The sequence below is a fragment of the Coffea arabica genome, chromosome 8c (genome assembly GCF_036785885.1).
Source record: "Coffea arabica cultivar ET-39 chromosome 8c, Coffea Arabica ET-39 HiFi, whole genome shotgun sequence".
NCBI lineage: Eukaryota > Viridiplantae > Streptophyta > Magnoliopsida > Gentianales > Rubiaceae > Coffea > Coffea arabica.
The window spans coordinates 22,995,171-23,014,907 of record NC_092325.1 but is presented as its reverse complement, the minus strand read 5'-3'; positions in this window follow the sequence as shown (position 1 = coordinate 23,014,907).

Genomic DNA, 19,737 nt, shown 5'->3' with positions numbered 1-19,737 from the left:
TTTTACATGATCTTTGCAGCAAATATCTTCATGGGTTGTATGATGTGGCTTTGAAAATCCTTGTACAGATGTCTAATATTTTGGCTGCTTTGTGTTTCAGTTTTCAGCATGTTTTTGTCCTGATTTGAGGGTTTGAGCAAAGGTTTTGAGTAAAGTTTGAGAATTCTTGCTGTCTCTTCCTTGTTTTTCTTGTTGAATACTCTCTGTTGGGATCAATAATGATAGATAATTATTGCTTAAAATTGATGTTTTGGGATGCATATGAGTTGAGTGGCAGACAATGAACTGTGTGTATTTGTTTTTGGGTTGAAACATGCGTGGTTTGGAGCTGCCAAAGATTGCAGCAGAAACGCATGAATGAAACTTATTGCCGAGAGGTTTTCATTTGCATGGACGTTTGCATGAAAATTTTGGAAAACTGCATTATGACCCCCCAAGTTTCTCCTTGTTCCACTAGGACCCAATCAATTGAACAATTTCATCAATTTGGTCCTTGGCAGTTTTAATTTTTGCAACTTCATTGCTTGCTTGCTTCAATTAGCCACCATGCTTTATTTAAATTGAACTTAATTCACAATTTTAAGAGCTTTATGACCGTGTGAGCCCGTGTTTGCATGTTTTCTTTAATTTTCCTAAATAAATTGGTACCTTGACCATTTCTTTTATTTTGGAGGATAAATAAGTTGATTTCACTCCATTAGAGCTTCATTTCAAAGGAGGTATAATTTCTTTTATCTTTTTGTGTCTCTCCTATGTGAATCAACGTGCTACGTGAGAAATACATGTCTACTTTGCTTTCTTAGCCTTTCCTTAATTTCTTTTATTTATGTCATTTGCTTTTGTTTTTTATTTAAGTTATTCTTTATGGGGTATGTGTACACCTCTTGGCTTGTAATAGATAGGGCTTGGCGAGCTTTCTTGTCCAATTTCCTTTTCCCCCTTTTGTTTTAGTTAGGGAATGTAATAAGTTCACTAGCTTGGTTGCATGCCTATGTGTTACTTGTTACTTGCTTTATTAGGGCCTTGCATCTAGTCGAGCATGCTAAATGTTACGTGCTACGTGTTTATGAGTATTTGGTATGTCTACTTGCTTTCCATAGTGTGAATGAATGGAATGGATGGATGTACGTCACCACACTAGTCCAACGCTAGTTGTGGCTTCTTTTATCGTTTCCACTAGTCCAACGCTAGTCGGAATTCATAGAATGGGCTAGTCCAACGCTAGACCCTTAGGGATTTTCCCTCGTTAGTACATCATTTGCTTGTTCACCACATATCACGCATTTTCCTTAGTTTTATCATTTGGCATGATCCTCAAACCCCTTTTCCTCTCATTTTAGGTTTTGCATCCCATACTAGCTATAGGGTTCATTTTGCTTGAGTGTCCCCTTAAATATGGGATATAGACGAGTGTGGCTTTTTCTAAGCCTTAGCTCGCTTGTATTCCCTCTATCAAAGGGCAAATTGAGTCACGATTTAGGTCTCCTCGTACCCATTATGCATGAATTCCCTAGGTTCATGCATCCACTCTATCATTACACTTTCATTTTCTCCCCTCATTTGCACACGTACACCTTTATCCCTTCACTTGCACACGAACACTTTTCCTCCCATTTGCACACGTACACCTTTTATCCCTTCACTTGCACACTAACACTTTTTATCATCACTTGCACACATGCACTTCATATTACCATTGCACATACCATACCTTGCCCACTCACGTGCACATTTTTCACTTATGCATCTTTGTTTTTTTATTATTACTTTTTCAAACTCATGCCTTCACATTGCATACATGCATTTCCTTCATTTACATCCCACTTGCATTATTCGTGACTTCTTCAAAGGATCGTTATTGGGCTTCACAATTAATGTGATTGGCACCACTCAACCTTTGAAGGGAAATTTCCCCCAATACCCCTAGGTCTAGGGTTTGCATTCATGTAGTACATCCAAATGTAATAAATTCTTTGGTTAAAACAAGAAAATCTTTGATTAAATCACGCAACTAGCCTTGGCTAGGTCGAAGGGGTGCCTTGGATTTTTATCCTTGCCTTCCCCTTCGTCAAATGTGACTCCCGAACCTTTTTCTTTGTTGGCGTGGACTAGGAGTCGTTCAAAAGGGTTTCTTACTTTTTTCCTTAAAAATTCACTTTTTGGGTGACTTGGTACACCCTAACTCTATACCAAGTGGCGACTCCATTTTTCATATAAAAAACCCTTTTTGAACTATTTTTCTTGGGTCAAATCGTCGCATTTTCAAAAGTCCCATTTAGACCCATCTTTCTTTTAAATCACAATTCATTTTCCAATCACAAAATACATTTTTTTAAAACCATTTTATTTATTTATTTTTCCAAAAAAATGGGGCGCGACAATAAGGACGACAGCAAGGAGACATACTACCTCTTTTAAGTATGGATTTTCACGTCTCCCTTCTCTCATTTTTGAGCGTATTGATTTTAACTTAACCAGAGTTAATTGAGTGGCTATCTGTCTTAGTGAAGAGTTGAAATTTTCTACCCTCTATGGGATGGACATCTCCACAGGCCACATTGTTTCGCCACGAGAAGATCAATGCCAGCGTGCATATTATCGCCACAATGAAGTTGGACCCTCCACTTTTGCTCCCTATCCTCCACCATGTCAAACCAATTGGCAGCAACTTTTTAATCACTTTGATGACATAGAGTATCAGCTAGTCCAAGTTGACACTCGCATGCATCATATAGAAGAACATTTGTGCTTAGATCGATAGTGATAAGCTGTGCAAGGAGACAACAAGCCGACCTCCTGATTCTATTTTGCTTATGCTTCCATGTTTCTTTGTCATTTTCTTTTTATATTTTCATTGTAAGAATTTAATTTGCTATTATAATTTTGCATTTGGGATTTGTGGCAGTTTTAGTAAATATTGGTTGTAGATCATCGATGACTCGTGACTCATGGTTAAACTAGATCTCAGCAATGAAAACTGAGGAGTAACTTGTTCTCATTTTCTATTATTTTCTTTCGTACGCATTAAGGACAATGTGTATGTTAAGTATGCGGGAGGAACTAGTGTTAAGTAGTTACTTTTGTGCTTATATTGTTTGAAATGTTTGGATTTAATGTTGAAAATTTGGCCTATGTTTTGAAATGTCGATTTTTGGGTTTGCTGGTAGGGAGTTTTGTCCAATGTTAAGGGGAAACTCTATCAAAATTTTGTCCAAAATTCAAAATTTGTCCAAAGTTTTTCATATCTGCTTCACTTAAGTCCACAAATGCACGAGTTTATGTCCCTTTTATTTCAAATTCTCCTATATAAGTGAAACTATTTAGGTAATTTGACAATTCAATTCTCACTTGACTTGCAAGCTGTGACGACCCCACTTCCCACTAGGGCGTACCCAAGGGTTTAGCGGACCATCTGCCCAACTCTCGCCAGGACTCGCTCACTCACTTAAAAAAAAATGAGTTACAACTTCAAAAGTAAATGAAACAATAGTTCCCAAACATAGGATGTACAATTATACCCAATTCTAACTCAAACATTCATACATTTCCGAATATAACAAGAGATTCAAGTTCTAGTTGTACTTCTAACCCTAATCGAGCACTAGCACTAGTAGAATTACAAAGTTAAAAGTCTAGACAAAACTAGCCTTTCCAACTTCATGCCTATACTCGTACCCCCTGTAAGGAAAACAAAAACTAATAGGATGAGACAAAACTCAGTGAGGTTCCAAAATATCACGCAGACCCAAGTAGCGAGTTGACCATTGTATAATACTTGAAATATCAAAGTAGCGAGAGTTCATAAAAATTAATAACACTTTAAATAGCAAATTATTAGATATCCAACATTTCTAGGTAAAAGGATACACTGTGACGACCCCACCTCCTCTTAGGGTTTATCCCAAGGTTTAGCGGACCGCCTGCCCAACTCTCGCCAGGACTCACTCACTCACTTCGAATAAAACAGTTTACAATCTCAAGAGTAAAGGAAATAACAGTTCCTAAACTTGGAACGTACAAATACATTCATTTCTATTGCAATCATCCATACAATCAGAAATATATCAAAAGATATGAATTCCAGATACATTCAACCCTAATCAAGTGACTAGTGCAAGTACAATCGCAAAAATTCAAAAACTGGACTATACTAGCCTATTCCAGTCTCACGCCCTCACTCGTACCCCCTGTAAGTAAAACAAATTTAACGAAATAGGGTGAGCTAAAACTCAATGAGGTTTCAAATAGCAAGTTGACCATTATTTAAAAGTGCAAGTATCAAAGTAGCAAAGTAGTGAGCATAACAAGTCAAGAAAATGAGCGAGTGTAAAAGTTCATAAAAAAATAAAACACGACAAATAATAATCATTTCAAAGTATAAGGATACGGATGGCTTTCAGGAGCCAAATTCCCGTTGCTTCACTAGAGTTTGATCAAGTAGTAGTTGACACTCCATCAACTTTCGAGTAAAGTAACCAGTCACATAGTGCTCCGCTTGACACCAATCTGTCCACCATTCAACCCCCTTATCGGGCCCAAACGTTCAAATAAACACGTGTGGTAATACTCGAGCATACCGATTAGTCGAGGAGGTATCACTCCACTCGACAAAACAAGAGACCCAATGGTTCGTTATCTAATCGACCAAGCCCTTGCCGGCTCGACTCGATTAACTAGCCAGTGGGGTTTGGGTTCTCAAGTAGGCAACATAGTCGATGACTAATCAACTTAGTCAAGAAAAAGTACGGAAACGGGAATGAGAGGCACCTCCCACTAGAATCGAGTGTGGTACATACGGTCGTTCCGCATTTACAAATCGAGCACAAGTACAAATACAAATACAAACATAGGTCACATGCAAATCAAGCTACTTGTACACGCATGAATGAGATATCAAGTGTTTAGTTGAGTTAGGTCAAGTGCGATAAAGTACACACTTGCCCAACAAAACTAAGCAAATCTTATCCGATCACGTAAAGGATTTAAATCAAGTATCAAGTTCAATCATGTATTTGGAAGCACTCACCAAAGATTTAGTGCTTGTCAAAATCACGTTCAGGTGTAACTCCTTGGTTGGAGTCCAAATTTGCGATAAAATATCATTTACGATCTTAAAATCAACTAGGGTTCAAAACTTAAGAGTTTCGCTTTAAGAAGATCGAGTAAATGAAACTCATTTCGATAGGATTCATGTTACGTATCAAACTCTAGAAAATTCATGCTCGCTCTTTTGGTGTTGCTAAAGAAGCAACTAAAACTTTGGAATTCGCATTTGAGTCCAAAAGACGAGGAAAACATATTCCGAGTGGTCACTACTTTCATTTTTCTAAGGGTACGAGTTTCGGCCAAATTTCAGTTTATATACCTTTATGAAAGAAGACTTGAATACCCTAGACAATTTAAGTTCAATTCGTCCTCAAATCTTTGCTCAAGTAGCGAGTACACAAGCCTAGCCCTCAAGTGAAAATTTGGGCGGCATGCCCTTTGTATTTAGCTATTTTCCAGCCATTTATGACTTCATTATTTTCCTCAATTCAGCCCAAAGTCCCACATAAACAATGCTAACACAATAGCCCTTCAACTAAGATCAATGTCATCCAATTACAAGACAAGTCTAACAATGCGATTGGAAACCAATTTTAAAGATAAATGGCTAAACAACAGGTTTGATGTCTCCTGGCGTTTCGGTCACAACTGAAGCTACGCTTATCAAATTAGGGTAAATTTTATAGTGTTTCGAAGCTAAGATAGAGAGCTACATTTATTATGAAGACATAAACACTCAGTTCATGCATTTTCAAGGTCAAAATATGAAATCTCAGAGAAAACAAAAAGTTGCTTGTGAAATAGGGCTTTTGGCAGTCAGGGGTATTTTAGTTATTTCATATGCTACAGTGCTCAGATGGAGCTGAAATTTTATAAGAAGATTGTTAACTCTATTCCCTACAACTTTTATGTTTTGAGGAAGACTTGATTCAGTCTTTATCATGCATGAATATGTAGGTCAGAAACAAGGCAGATTCATCATCAAAGCTGGAAATTCACTTCTACTCTAACAATTTATATGCTAGCTCAATACTATCAAGTCCTATATCATTAAAACCATCACTTACTAGCCCAATACCATCAATTACTAGGTAGATAACCATAACCAAGGCTGGAAATGTAAACTGTAAGGCCTGGTGCAACCCAATGAGTACAAACAATTTCACAATGATGCACAAAGATATATCAAATTTAAGCACAATAAAGAAAACTTAATTAAAGAGAAAAGATAAGAAATGCAAACCAAATATCAATCCAATAGCCTCTTCAATAGATGGCGATGCTAACCAAGATGTACAAGTGAAGGCTCACTCCTTCCTCACCCCAAACACTCTTTGGATGAGCCAAGGAGTTTTACAACTATTCTAGTTAACCCACAACAACCTACACTTGAAAGATCACTCACCCAATTAAGAACTATTTTATACAAATGAGCCAACTTTCACCAAGGTTTTACCACTTCAAGTGATAGGTTCACTTTCACCAAGGTTTTACTCCTCCTAGAGAGTAACCTTCACTTGAACAACCTCACAACCCAATTTTCCCAACCCCTTATACAACCAGCAAAGAATCTTTCTACTCAAAAATCTCACTTGTAAGCTTGTATTTTGTGTTGGCAAAAGTCTCTTGTCTTCTTGTGCTTTGGGGTGTTTATAGAAGGTGAGAAATGGCTCCAAAAGGCTCTCCAACGGTCAAATATTAAATGCTGTCAAAACTAGCCGTTGGCCTGTCGGACGTCCGAACCCTGCGTCCAAACCACCTGTCGGACGTCCGAACCCCCGTCCGAACGTCGTCAGAGAGTCATCAAATCTTTGCGAAATTTCTCGGACGTCCGATACGATCGATGTGCGTTCGAGGCGTGCGTCCGATCCTTCCGGACGTCCGATGCTTCCTCACGAGCGTCCGACAGAGTTTCCTTCTTGATGTTCTTCATCCTTTCGGACGTCCGATAGCTTCCTTTCGGACGTCCGACATGAGTGCCCTGTTTTTGCTTCTTCTTTTGTGCCACAAGAATCTGTTCTAACAAATTGCTCACATAAAAACATTAGCCCAAATCTACATTTTGGTTTGTTAATCATCAAAACCAAGGATTGATCGACCAAGGTCAACAATCTCCCTCTTTTTGATGATGACAAACAAAATGAAGATTTCTTTTATCAAATAAGTTCAAATAAAGCTCCCCCTTAGAAAGTGCCAACATACAAAGAAATTTCAATAAATCCTACTCCCCCTTTTGGCATCAATCAAAAAAAAAAAAAACAAACTCCCCCTTTATTTTTCAAATCAAGACCATATTGAATATCAAAATTTTCAAATGTACTTACAACCATTTAGCACTTCTTGGATCAAATCTTCATGATGTACCTAAATATGAGAAATTTCATTTGGTACCCTTTCTTTATAGGGTCCCTGGGAGTTAATACGACATGATCTAGCAATCCACATGGATTTCATGCCTTTTCTCATATTTTTCTTTACATAGCAATCATTTTGCATATGTCCAAATTTGCAACAAAAGTGACACATGATAGAAGTATTTTGCACATAGGTGGATTTAATGCAACTAATTTTCTTAGTTCTTATCATAGCAAACTTATTTGTGCCTTGAAAAGATTTACTTTCTTTTGTTTGAGAAAACTTTTGTTTTCATTTTGGAGAAACTCGTTCAAATCATTAATTCTTTTCTTTAACAAATTTTGTTCCTCCAACATTTTTTCATAAAACTTTGTTTTCTCTTCCAACTTCCTTTTCAAATTATTTTTGCAATCAAAAACACTTTTTTGATTTTTTAAATCATCATTTTCCATTCTCAAACATTTGTTTTCTTGAAAAAGTTTGGAGTTTTCTTCCAACAAATCATTTATTTTTGTTTGCAAATCTTTATTTTTAGCAGAAAATTTTCTCAAACTTTTATGCATTTTAATCATAAGAATTTTCACATCATCATCTTCATTATCTTCATCACAAGAAGAGTGATAAAAATTTACCTCATCTTCTCCAAAGGCCATTAGTGCCATTTGTGCCAACTCTTCTTTTTCTCTTTTTGAATTGCATTCATCCCATGTAATTTTGCAATCTCCTCTTGAACTTCTCTTGTTGAAGATCTTCTTGAAACTTTTGATGTGAGGAGTTATATCATTATCCGCTTCCATGTTTTCATTACCCATGAAGGATGGGTTATCCCCCACTTGAGATGCTTTAAAAGCTATGCCTCTCTTATACATTCTTGCATTTTCTTCCTCTTGCACTTTGAATTTCAGCTTTAATTCATAAGATGTTAGGGAATTCACAAGAGATTCAATGGACATAGAATTTAAATCCTTTGCCTCTTCTATAGCATTTATTTTGTTTTCCCATTCTTTTGGCAAGGCATTCAAAATCTTTCTATTTTTCTCACCCAAAGAATATTCTTTTCCAAGCAATTTAACATCTTCAATAATGTCACAAAATCTACTACACATCTTATCAACATTTTCAAGAGGATGCATTTTGAAAAATTCATATTGAGAAACAAGCAAAGATTTCTTTTGTTCTTTAATATCTTGGTTACCTTCATGAAATACACACAATTTATCCCAAATATCTTTAGCTGATTTACAACCTTTAATCCTACTAGATTCATTTACATCTAATGCATTGTACAATATACACATGGCCTTGGCATTCAAAGAAAGGTATCTCTTGTCTTTTTCATTCAATTCTTGTCTAGTCTTTAATCTACTCAAATTGGTGGTAGAGTCAACTATTCTAGCTTCATAAGGACCATCTTCTACCACATACCATAATTCAATATAAACGGATTGTAAGAAAATCATCATTCTTTGTTTCCACATGCTAAAATGAGAACCATTAAACATAGGTGGTCCATCAATAGATTGCCCTTCTAAAAAAGAAACTTTTATGGTTGCCATGATCTTTACTCTAAGCGGTTAAGCTTGATCAAAAGAGACCAAGCTCTGATACCAATTGTAAGGTCTGGTGCAACCCAATGAGTACAAACAATTTCACAATGATGCACAAAGATATATCAAATTTAAGCACAATAAAGAAAACTTAATTAAAGAGAAAAGATAAAAAATGCAAACCAAATATCAATCCAATAGCCTCTTCAATAGATGGCGATGCTAACCAAGATGTACAAGTGAAGGCTCACTCCTTCCTCACCCCAAACACTCTTTGGATGAGCCAAGGAGTTTTACAACTGTTCTGGTTAACCCACAACAACCTACACTTGAAAGATCACTCTCCCAATTAAGAACTATTTTATACAAATGAGGCAACCTTCACCAAGGTTTTACCACTTCAAGTGATAGGTTCACCTTCACCAAGGTTTTACTCCTCCTAGAGAGTAACCTTCACTTGAGCAACCTCACAACCCAACTTTCCCAACCCCTTATACAACCAACAAAGAATCTTTCTACTCAAAAATCTCACTTGTAAGCTTGTATTTTGTGTTGGCAAAAGTCTCTTGTCTTCTTGTGCTTTGGGGTGTTTATAGAAGGTGAGAAATGGCTCCAAAAGGCTCTCCAACTGTCAAATATTAAATGCTGTCAAAACTAGCCGTTGGCCTGTCGGATGTCCGAACCCTGCGTCCAAACCACCTGTCGGACGTCCGAACCCTGCGTCCGAACGTCGTCAGAGAGTCATCAAATCTTTACGAAATTTCTCGGACGTCCGATACGATCGATGTGCGTCCGAGGCGTGCGTCCGATCCTTCCGGACGTCCGATGCTTCCTCACGAGCGTCCGACAGAGTTTCCTTCTTGATGTTCTTCATCCTTTCGGACGTCCGATAGCTTCCTTTCGGACGTCCGACATGAGTGCCCTGTTTTTGCTTCTTCTTTTGTGCCACAAGAATCTGTTCTAACAAATTGCTCACATAAAAACATTAGCCCAAATCTACATTTTGGTTTGTTAATCATCAAAACCAAGGATTGATCGACCAAGGTCAACATAAACCCTAGCTAACCCTTCCATTATAACATTCAAAACTAACTAATTAACCATCATAAGCCATGATTAAGGACTTCTATCCAAACTTCAGCAAGATTAACAAGAGAAAAGCAAGTTTAAGCATGACACCTTCCCAAAGCTCCTTTTAGGTGTGAAACAAACCACTTTCTTCCCAAACTTTCAGCACTCCAAGTCTTTCAAGCACTAAAAGGAAAGGTTAATCGGTTTGAATTGGTTGATTTCTCTCAAACCAAGATGGATTCATGGTTGGAGTTGGACTTTTCTCTCTTGTTATTTTCTCTCCTCAAGCTTGCCCAGAAATTGTAGAAATGAAGAGATATGAAGTGAATTTGGTGATAAGAAGATAGGAAATTGGTTGGTCAAACAGCCCTTGGATGGTTGCCAAGTGTCGCCTCAAGATTAAAGCTCAAATTGTTTCTTTTTTCCCTCTTCCTTGGTCAACATTTTTGGCCACTTAAGGGTTAATTTAAGGGCTAATTAGCTCAATTAAATACAAGGAGATTAAGATAATAAGGTGGTGGTCAAGTGGTGTATTCATTCGGTAACAATCGGTACACGTCAGTTCAAGCCATTTTTCCTTAACTTACACGTACTAGTGTTTTAACTTATGATTCACTCACTTATTATTATCACTTCTAATCACACCTTTTAGCTCATATAAAACTCACTCTTAACCACCAAATTTAATACACACACCTCACTAAGTGATCACACTATCAAAATGCACCAAAAATACACCAAAAACCCTAGTATGCACAAAAACCCCTAACTTATGCCATTCCTTTATAAAAATCATAACTTGAGTTATAAATGTCAAACATTCATACAACTTGGCCTGGTAAAACTAGACTTAAAACACTAATAATCTTTAGAAAACACCTCAAAGAAATTCAGCTCACAAGTTGGTCCAAATTGAGCCATAAGCTACTACAACATTCCTATGTTTACTTGTGCAGGATAGAATTTTCAGTCAACTTTGCCAATTTTTTAGAATTTATAGAGCTTGAATCAAACTATGAATTTTACACCATAGGAAGATCTATGAGTCTAGTTTCAAACGCAACAAACAGAACTCAATTCTGACTTTCCTATACGAAGTTATAGCCAATTCCCCAAACCTGCGCAAAGCCTCCTGCAAAAATTTCTAGATTTTCTAACAACTTGAGATTATGAACCTTTTCTTAACAAAATTCACTCCCTTGGTTCAAATTCAACCATTAAAACAACCAAAAATCTAAGGCAAGTAAGTTGAACTAAGAGCTATAAAGACAAGTAAATTTTCAGGGTTTCACAAACTCTGTTCTCGGGAGCAGGTTCCGTGGCCACTTGTTCAAAATCTGTTGATGTAACAGCCCCACCTTCCCCTAAGGCGAACCAAAGGGGTTAGCGGACTGCCTGCCCAGCTCTCGCCAGGACTAACGGATCAGTTTACGTCGATCTAATACGTTCCGGAACTTACCGATGCACGCAACCAAGTCAAAATCACAAAATAAAAATAAAAAAAATGAAGAAAAATCGAAGCCGATGATGAACAGTACCGGCCACGTCAGAATCCAGATACTAGGCCGAGAGTAGCCAAAATTTTTCTTTTGCCGTTTGAAATACGAGTTGATCCGAAATTCAACCAAACATACATACATTGAAATGTAACATTTTCAAGCCAAAGCGGCATATCAAACCATTCATTACGAATATACATGTTCGGTTTGCCAATCAAAAGAAAGTGAACCCAATACACATTAGGGTTTCATTCGAAGAGCTATTCAAAAGATACATTTACATGAGCTCAACTTGCTAGTACAACCCTTCCAAAAGTGATCATTTTCCTGTAAGGAAAACAAATGGAACGGAATGAGTTTAAGCCCAGTGAGTTACTACCACATAAGCAACAAAGATCACATAAGCATAATCTTTCATTTCAAGTACACAATTAAGAAGTAAAACAAGCCGGTAAAAGGATACGGACGGCTCTCAAGAGCCCATTTCCACGCTTACATTCTTGATCCAATCTCATTGACTCTCCGTCAACGTTTATGAGTACCAACCGTAGACCTCACTTCACTCCATTCCTTCCACCAAACATACCCCAACCGGGCCCGCACTCCAATCAGTCATTTTGGTAATACTCGAGTATACCGGAACCAAGAGTCTCATTACTACAAGATTCCCCAGTACAGTCCCCGTGGCACGTCAATATTCACGACCAAGCCCTCGCCGGCTCGATCCAATTGACTACCTACGGGGTTGAGCTCAGTAATACAATAAGGCCGTTGGACATTCGTCCAAACGACACCAAATCAGTTTTCCATGAATGGAATTCGATATCTCATATAGCAAGTGCAGTATTTCAGTAAAACGGTAAACAGTCATGAATGGAATCACAAGGGGGTGAGGGCGGTCAAGTACACCCTCACCTCAATCATTTTCAATAGCCATATTAGCCGTCAAGGCATCAAATTCACATATACCAAAGCCACATTGTAACATTTAAGTGAGTAGTATACTCACCAATCAATTAAGTGCTATTTCATGCACTTCCGTCAGGAGAATGTCGTGAACCACCGTCACGCCCTAGAACACGTAAGCAAGTACAATGAGACTCGACAACGAGTCATAAAGCAATGCCAATCACAACCCCAATAGGGTTTTACAAACATATACAAGCATTATAGCAAACCAGAAAATCAGGAAATGTAACTCATTTGACCCAACAACAAAAACAGTTTTGGCCTCCTAATGCGGTAATGGCACAAAATGCGTTACGCTTATTGGATGAGGGTGTAAAACCCACCATCTCAAAGCTAAAAGACAGGGCTACAACAATGTAGAAGGCCACTCAGTCCAAATCCTAGCACAACTAGGTCTAAAATGCAGAATACCAAACCAGAACCGTAATTGCAGGTTTATAAATCACACTATGCTGTAATTCGTACCACTCAGTCTATACAGGTCCAAATGCATTGATTCTAAAGGCATATGGTAGCTAAGACATCCAGCTACATTTCATCAGAAGACACCAACATCCAAATCCAAAGCAATTCCAGTCAAAATAGCCAAATACAAGTGCAGTTTTGCCATCCTGATCAACCCAGAACAGCAACAGTAAAATCGACATATCTCACTCTACACTACTCCAAATGACCTGAAATTTTACAGGAACCTCAAACTCATCAATACCTACAACTTTCATGTTTTGAGAAAAAGCCAATTCGGCCTCTAACCCTATGATCCAAAGCCGGACAGAAAAGGGGGTTATGAAACCCTAACTTTTCTCATTTCAATCCAAACCCAAAATTGGTTGCAATTATCACTAATTCACACCTACTAGAGTCATTACCCCTCATTATCAACCATCATAGATGACCACAACATCACATTCATATTAAACCAGAAAATTCCTCAAAAAAATAAAAACTTCACCAAATCACTTCAAACCAAGAAATAAACCACAAATATCATCACTTTAGCCACTACTAAGCATAACTTAAGCTTCATTAAGTGTAAGAGGGAATTCACACACCACTCACCTAGTAACCAAGAGAGGTAGAGGTATAGGACACCTTAGCTTCTTCAAGAACTTCACCAAACTAACCACTATCACCAAATGGTAAGATTGTATGGAGTAGAAACTAGTTTAAACACTTGGTTTGGTTGATTTGAGCTAGTTGGAAGCTTGAAATATTGAAGAGTTTTCTTCCTTCTTGCAAGAGAGAGAGCCGGCCACAATGGTAAGAGAAAATGGTGATTTTTGGTTAAATTTAAGATATTTAACCAATTTGGTCAAAAGTCAAAAAAATGGAATAGTAAATCTTAAGTCAAAACCAATGAAATGGTGACACTTGACACTACCATTAATGCATTCCTATCCCTTCTTTTTCCTCTCACATCAATCATTTCACATACTCTACTTATCTCTTAACACCCGATAAATTTCACACAATATCCGGAATTTAACCTAATTGGCCGAATTTTTCCGAACTTTTCGCACTAGTGGGTCCCACGTCCAATATATATTCTTAATTTTCCAAAAACTCTCCAAGGCTAGAAAAATCATCTAAAAACTATAATTACTCATAAAAATTCCTCAGGAAAATTTCCTAAGCCAGGAAATGCAGAAAACATGCTATTAAAGGAAATAAAACCCTCGGAAAAGATTAGGGTTTTTACGGGTTCTCACAGTTGACACTCCGTCAATCATGGAATTATAACAAGTCCAGTAGAGCACCACTTAACTCCAATCTCCGTCTACCAATCAAACCTCTTACCAGGCCCGAACTCCTAGATAAATACTAGTGGTAATACTTGAGTATATTGATTAGTTGAGGAGATCACACTCCACTCGACAAAACTAGAGACCCATGGTTCGTTATCTAATCGACCAAACCCTTGCCGGCTCGACTCGATTAACTAGCCAGTGGGGTTTGGTTCCCAAAAAGTATGTATAGTCGATGAGATAACATCTCCAACCGACTTAATCAAGATAAAAGTACGGAGACAGAATGAGAGGCACCTTCCACTCAGATTGAGTGTGGTACATGCTGCCGCTCAGCACTTACAAGTCAAGCACAAGTACAGGTCAATCAAGTTCAATCAAGTACAAGATCATTCAAGAAGGGGAGGACGAGTGCAAATAAGGGCACACTCGTCTAGCCCTAATCAAGTCATAAATAATGTTTAGCATGTCGTATTTCCAAGCATTTCAAGTATTTCAAGTCAATCTACATGTCACATGTACATAAAGTTACTTGTACATGCATGAAAGAGATATCAAGTGTTTAGTTGAGTTAGTGTTTAGTTGAATTAGGTCAAGTGCGATAAAGTACACACTTGCCTATGAAATGTCAAATCAGATATTTAATAAATTTCTAGCAACAATGAGAAGGGAACATGTAGTTGGAACACTCACCAATGATTTACTGCTTTCCAAAACCAAGTTTAGGTTCAACTCCCAAGTTAGAGTCAAAATCTGCGATAAAATATCATATAACAATTTGAAATCAATTACGGTTTCAAAATATAAGAGTTTCACTTAAAGAAAACCAAGTCAATAGAACTCATTTAGGTAGTATTCATATTATTTATCAAACCCTAGAAAATTCATGCTCGCTCTTTTAGTTTCGATAAAGAAGCGTTTAAAACTTTTAAGTTCGCAACTTGGTATAAGAAATGAAAAAATCTTGTTTGAAGCGATCGCTACTTTCTCTTTATAAAATATATAAGTTTTGGTAAAATTTCAGCTTATACATCCCTACCAAGGGGAACTCAAATACCCTAAATACTCTAGGTTCAATTCACCCAAGAATCACCACTCAAGTTCCAAATTTCAATTGCTTGAACTTCACGAAATAAAATAGACAGCATTTCCTTTGTATTTTCCTAATTTTTCAGCCATTTAAGGCTTCATTTGTTCCTCAAATCAACCCAATTCAAACACCATAAGTAAGCATATCAAGATAGATCCTTATCTAGGCTGAAAACCATCAAATTTTAACTCATTTCTAACAAGTAACCATCTAATATCAAAGCTTGAAATTTCTTAACAAAGCTGGAAATTCATCTTTTAATCCTAAAAGTCACAATCATGCTACTAATCACCTCACAAATTCCATATCCAATCTCCACACCAACATAAGATAGTTGAACAACATAAAGAAAGGCTAAAATGGCAAACCCTAGCTGAAAATCCACTAATCTACACCAAAACTAGAGTATCATCTAATATATTTCAAGATTCAAGGTATCTACTCCATAGTTTGCTAAAATAAGAAAGAAAAAGGTAGTTTTAGACTTATACCTCCCAAAACACTTGAATAAAGTGAAAAACAAAAGTTTTCCTCTCCAAACAACTCCAAAGTTAAAGTGGGAAATGAAAGTAAGAACGGTTCTAAGAGAACAGAATTTTTCAGTTTTGCGCAACATTATTTAAAAAATCATAGATATTCATAGGAATTGAGAAAAAATTATGAAATTTGCACGGTTGGTAGTACTCTGTATCTAGTCGTCAAAAATTTAGCGCACTTACCGCACTAGCAGGTCCCACGTCCATAACGCACTTCAAACTTAACATGTACTAATTTATACCAAGAAAATGATTTAAAAACTTGACTCATGTGACAGCCCCACCTCACCCTAAGGCGAATCAAAGGGTTCGGTGGACCGCCTGCCCAGCTCTCGTCGGGACTCAGTCATACCTCAATCAAAGCCGGAATAAAATCACAAGAAAGAAACATCAAAACTTAAAGCAAAACTTATATACATTTCTATCTCAAAAGGGAGTACAGACTCAAATATACAAAGGTTGTCAATTCTTCATACATCCAGCCCGTGCCAAGCACTAGGGTGAGAACCATTACAAAATTCAGAGATCCAGATTAAGTTAGTCTATACAAAACTCTCGTCCTGGCTCGCCTTTCCCTGCTAAGGAAAACAAAACAAAGGGATAAGTTAAAAACTCAGTGAGGTTCTGAACACATAATCAAACAATAAGTCAAGAAACATTTACAATGGAAAGCGATAATAATACATTCATTAAAAGGATACGTGCTCACAAGAAGCCATTCATTCATTCGTTCAATCATTCTCCTTTCATTCCCTTATTCCTCCAATCATTTGAAAATGCATTTTTGTAAGTAAAACCCCTCATTTGCATTGACATTCGTTCATTCATTTCATTCACCGCCTCCTGGACGTTGGCCAGGCTCCACCAGACTACAAGGTAATACTCAAGTATACCAAACATTAACCCAGAGTCACCAAATCGCCCGACCGAGTCCACTTCTGGCTCGAGTCGATCAGTAACGAAGGACAGGGGCCAGTTCAGCCAAAAGGTTTACATTCATGCGCAAGTAACGTTTCAATCATTTAATCATTGAAAATTTCACATTCATTTAGGTCGAGTGCGATAATGTACACGCTCGCCTAGAAAACTCGTTTTGAAAATCATTGAGAGTACTTAACACATTATCAAGTAATAACAACAAGCCATGAAGTCAAGGAAAATACAACAACCAAGGAACGCTCACCTATATAAGCAAAATAACATCCAAAGTTTCCTTCCAGATAATACCCCCAATCACTAAAAAACCCTAATAATAACCAAGAGAAAATATTACAGTTAAACCCTCAAAGTTTAGGTGAACCAAAGAAAATACGAATAATTACTTATACAAAGTATAAATATAGTTTTGAAAGTGAAAATAGACATCTACCTAACCCTCGAGTGCAAATTTGGGCAGCATGCCCTTTGTATTTACTTATTTTTCCGCCATTTATGGCTTCATTCTTTTCCTCAATCAGTCCCAAAATCATACACAATGTAAGCTCATTATAATAGCCGTTCAATAGACTAAAAGCTACGTACAAGTCTTGCAGGTAACTTGTTAAAAGAGTAAAACTTTGAGGAAAGGAGAGATACATTAGCAAGAGAAGTTCAATAGGGATACATTTGAAGTCAAGGAAGTGAAAAAATCAAGGTAAGAGGTTGGAAGTAGGCCGTCCGAGGTTTTAAAGTCAAGAAGCCCATTTCTCTTGTCGCGCCCCATTTTTTTGATAAATAAATAAATTGGTTTAAAAAATGTATTTTTTTGATTCAATTTGGAAAATGAATTGCGGTTTAAAAGAAAAGTGGGTCTAAATGGGGATTTGAGAATGCGACGATTTGACCCAAAATTATAGTTTAAAAAGGGTTTTTGAAATAAAATAAAAAAATTTGGAGTCGCCACTTGGTAATGAGTTAAGGTGTACCAAATCACCTAAAAATGAATTTTTAAAGAAAAAATAGGAAAAAGTAGTAAGAAACCCCTTTTAAACGACTCCTAGTCCACGTAAACCAAAGAAAAAGGTTCGGGAGTCACGTTTGACAAAGGGGAAGGCAAGGATAAAATCCAAGGCACCCCTTTGACCTAGCCAAGGCTAGTTGCATGATTTAATCAAAGATTTTCTTGTTTTAACCAAAGAATTTATTACATTTGGATGCACTACATGAATGCAAACCCTAGACCTAGGGGTGTTGGGGGAAATTTCTCTTCAAAGGTTGAGTGGTGCCAATCACATTAATTGTGAAGCCCAATAACGGTCCTTTGAAGAAGTCACGAATAATGCGAGTGGGATGCAAATGAATGGAATGCATGTATGCAATGTGAGGACATAAGTTTGAAAGAGATAATAAAAGACAATAACTATGTAAATGAAAATGTGCACGTGAGTGGGCAAGGTACGGTATGTGAAATGATAATATGAAGTGCATGTGTGCAAGTGATGATAAAAGTGTTCGTGTGCAAGTGAAGAAACATAAAGGTGCACGTGTGCAAAATGGGAGGAAAAATGAAAGTGTGATGAGGGTATAAAATGGTAGAGTGGATTTAAAAATGCATGAGCCTAGGGAATTCATGCATATTGGGTACGGGGAGACCTAAATCGTGACTCAATTTGCCATTTTATAGAGGGAATACAAGCGTGCTAAGGCTTAGAAAAAGCCACACTCGTCTATATCCCATATTTAAGGGGACTCTCAAGCAAATGAACCCTATAACTAGCATGAAATGCAAAAATCCTAAAATGGAGGGAAAAGGGGTTCGAGGGGCATGCAAAATGATAAAACTAAAAAGAATGTATGACATGTAATGAACATGCAAACATGTACTAACGAGGGGAAATCCCTAAGGGTCTAGCGTTGGACTAACCCATTCTATGAATTCCGACTAGCGTTGGACTAGCGGAAACGTACATTCATCCATCACATTCATTTATGGCTATGGAAAGAGAGTAGACATGCCAAAAACTCATAAACACATAGCACATAACATTTAGCATGCTCGACTAGATGCAATGTCCTAACAAAGCAAATTAACACGTCGCAACTAAGCATGCAAGACACATAAGACAATTAAAGTCCTAACTATTACATTTGCTAGCTAGGCACATGACTTCGATAGGTCTTCATTGAATGCTCCTCCAAGCCCTATCTATTACATTAGGGAGACCCTACTACAATCTAAAAGGGGGAAAAGGAATAAAATAATTAAATCCCTAACTATTACAAGCCAAGAGGTGTACACATACCCCATAAAGAATAACTTAAATAAAAAGCAAAAGTAAATGGCATAAATAAAAGAAATTAAAGAAAGGCTAGGAAAGCAAAGTAGACATGTATTTCTCACGTAGCACGTTGGTTCACATAGGAGAGACGAAAAAGATAAAAGAAATTATACCTCTCTTGAGTTGAAGCTCTAATGTAGTGAAGTTACTAATGTACCCTCCAAAACAATAAAAGGGTCAAGGTACCACAAATAGTAAAGTATGACAAAGTCACCAAAGAAAATGGTGGCTTGGGCTAAGACTATCAAAACAAAAAGGTAATAAGACAAATCGGAATTCATCAAACAATTGAATGTTTCCTCACTTTGCAACTTAGAAATGATCAAATAACGTATGAATTCCAAACAAAGGTGGAACATTGATCAAATTTCTAAAATAGCAAAACGACTAAAGACCCAATAGCAATCATTGATCAACCAATCAAGGTTACTTGAAAACATTTTTAGGAACTTTACATGTCCAATGAGCAATAAATGGTTAAGTAACCAATTTATTTCAGAAAATTCAAGAAAATAGGCAACCACATACTCATTTAGACACCAAGTTTCACAATCCATGCATTAAGCATCACCTTGGCAAAACATGATAACCAATGAAGGCAAGCAAGCAATTGAATTGAAAC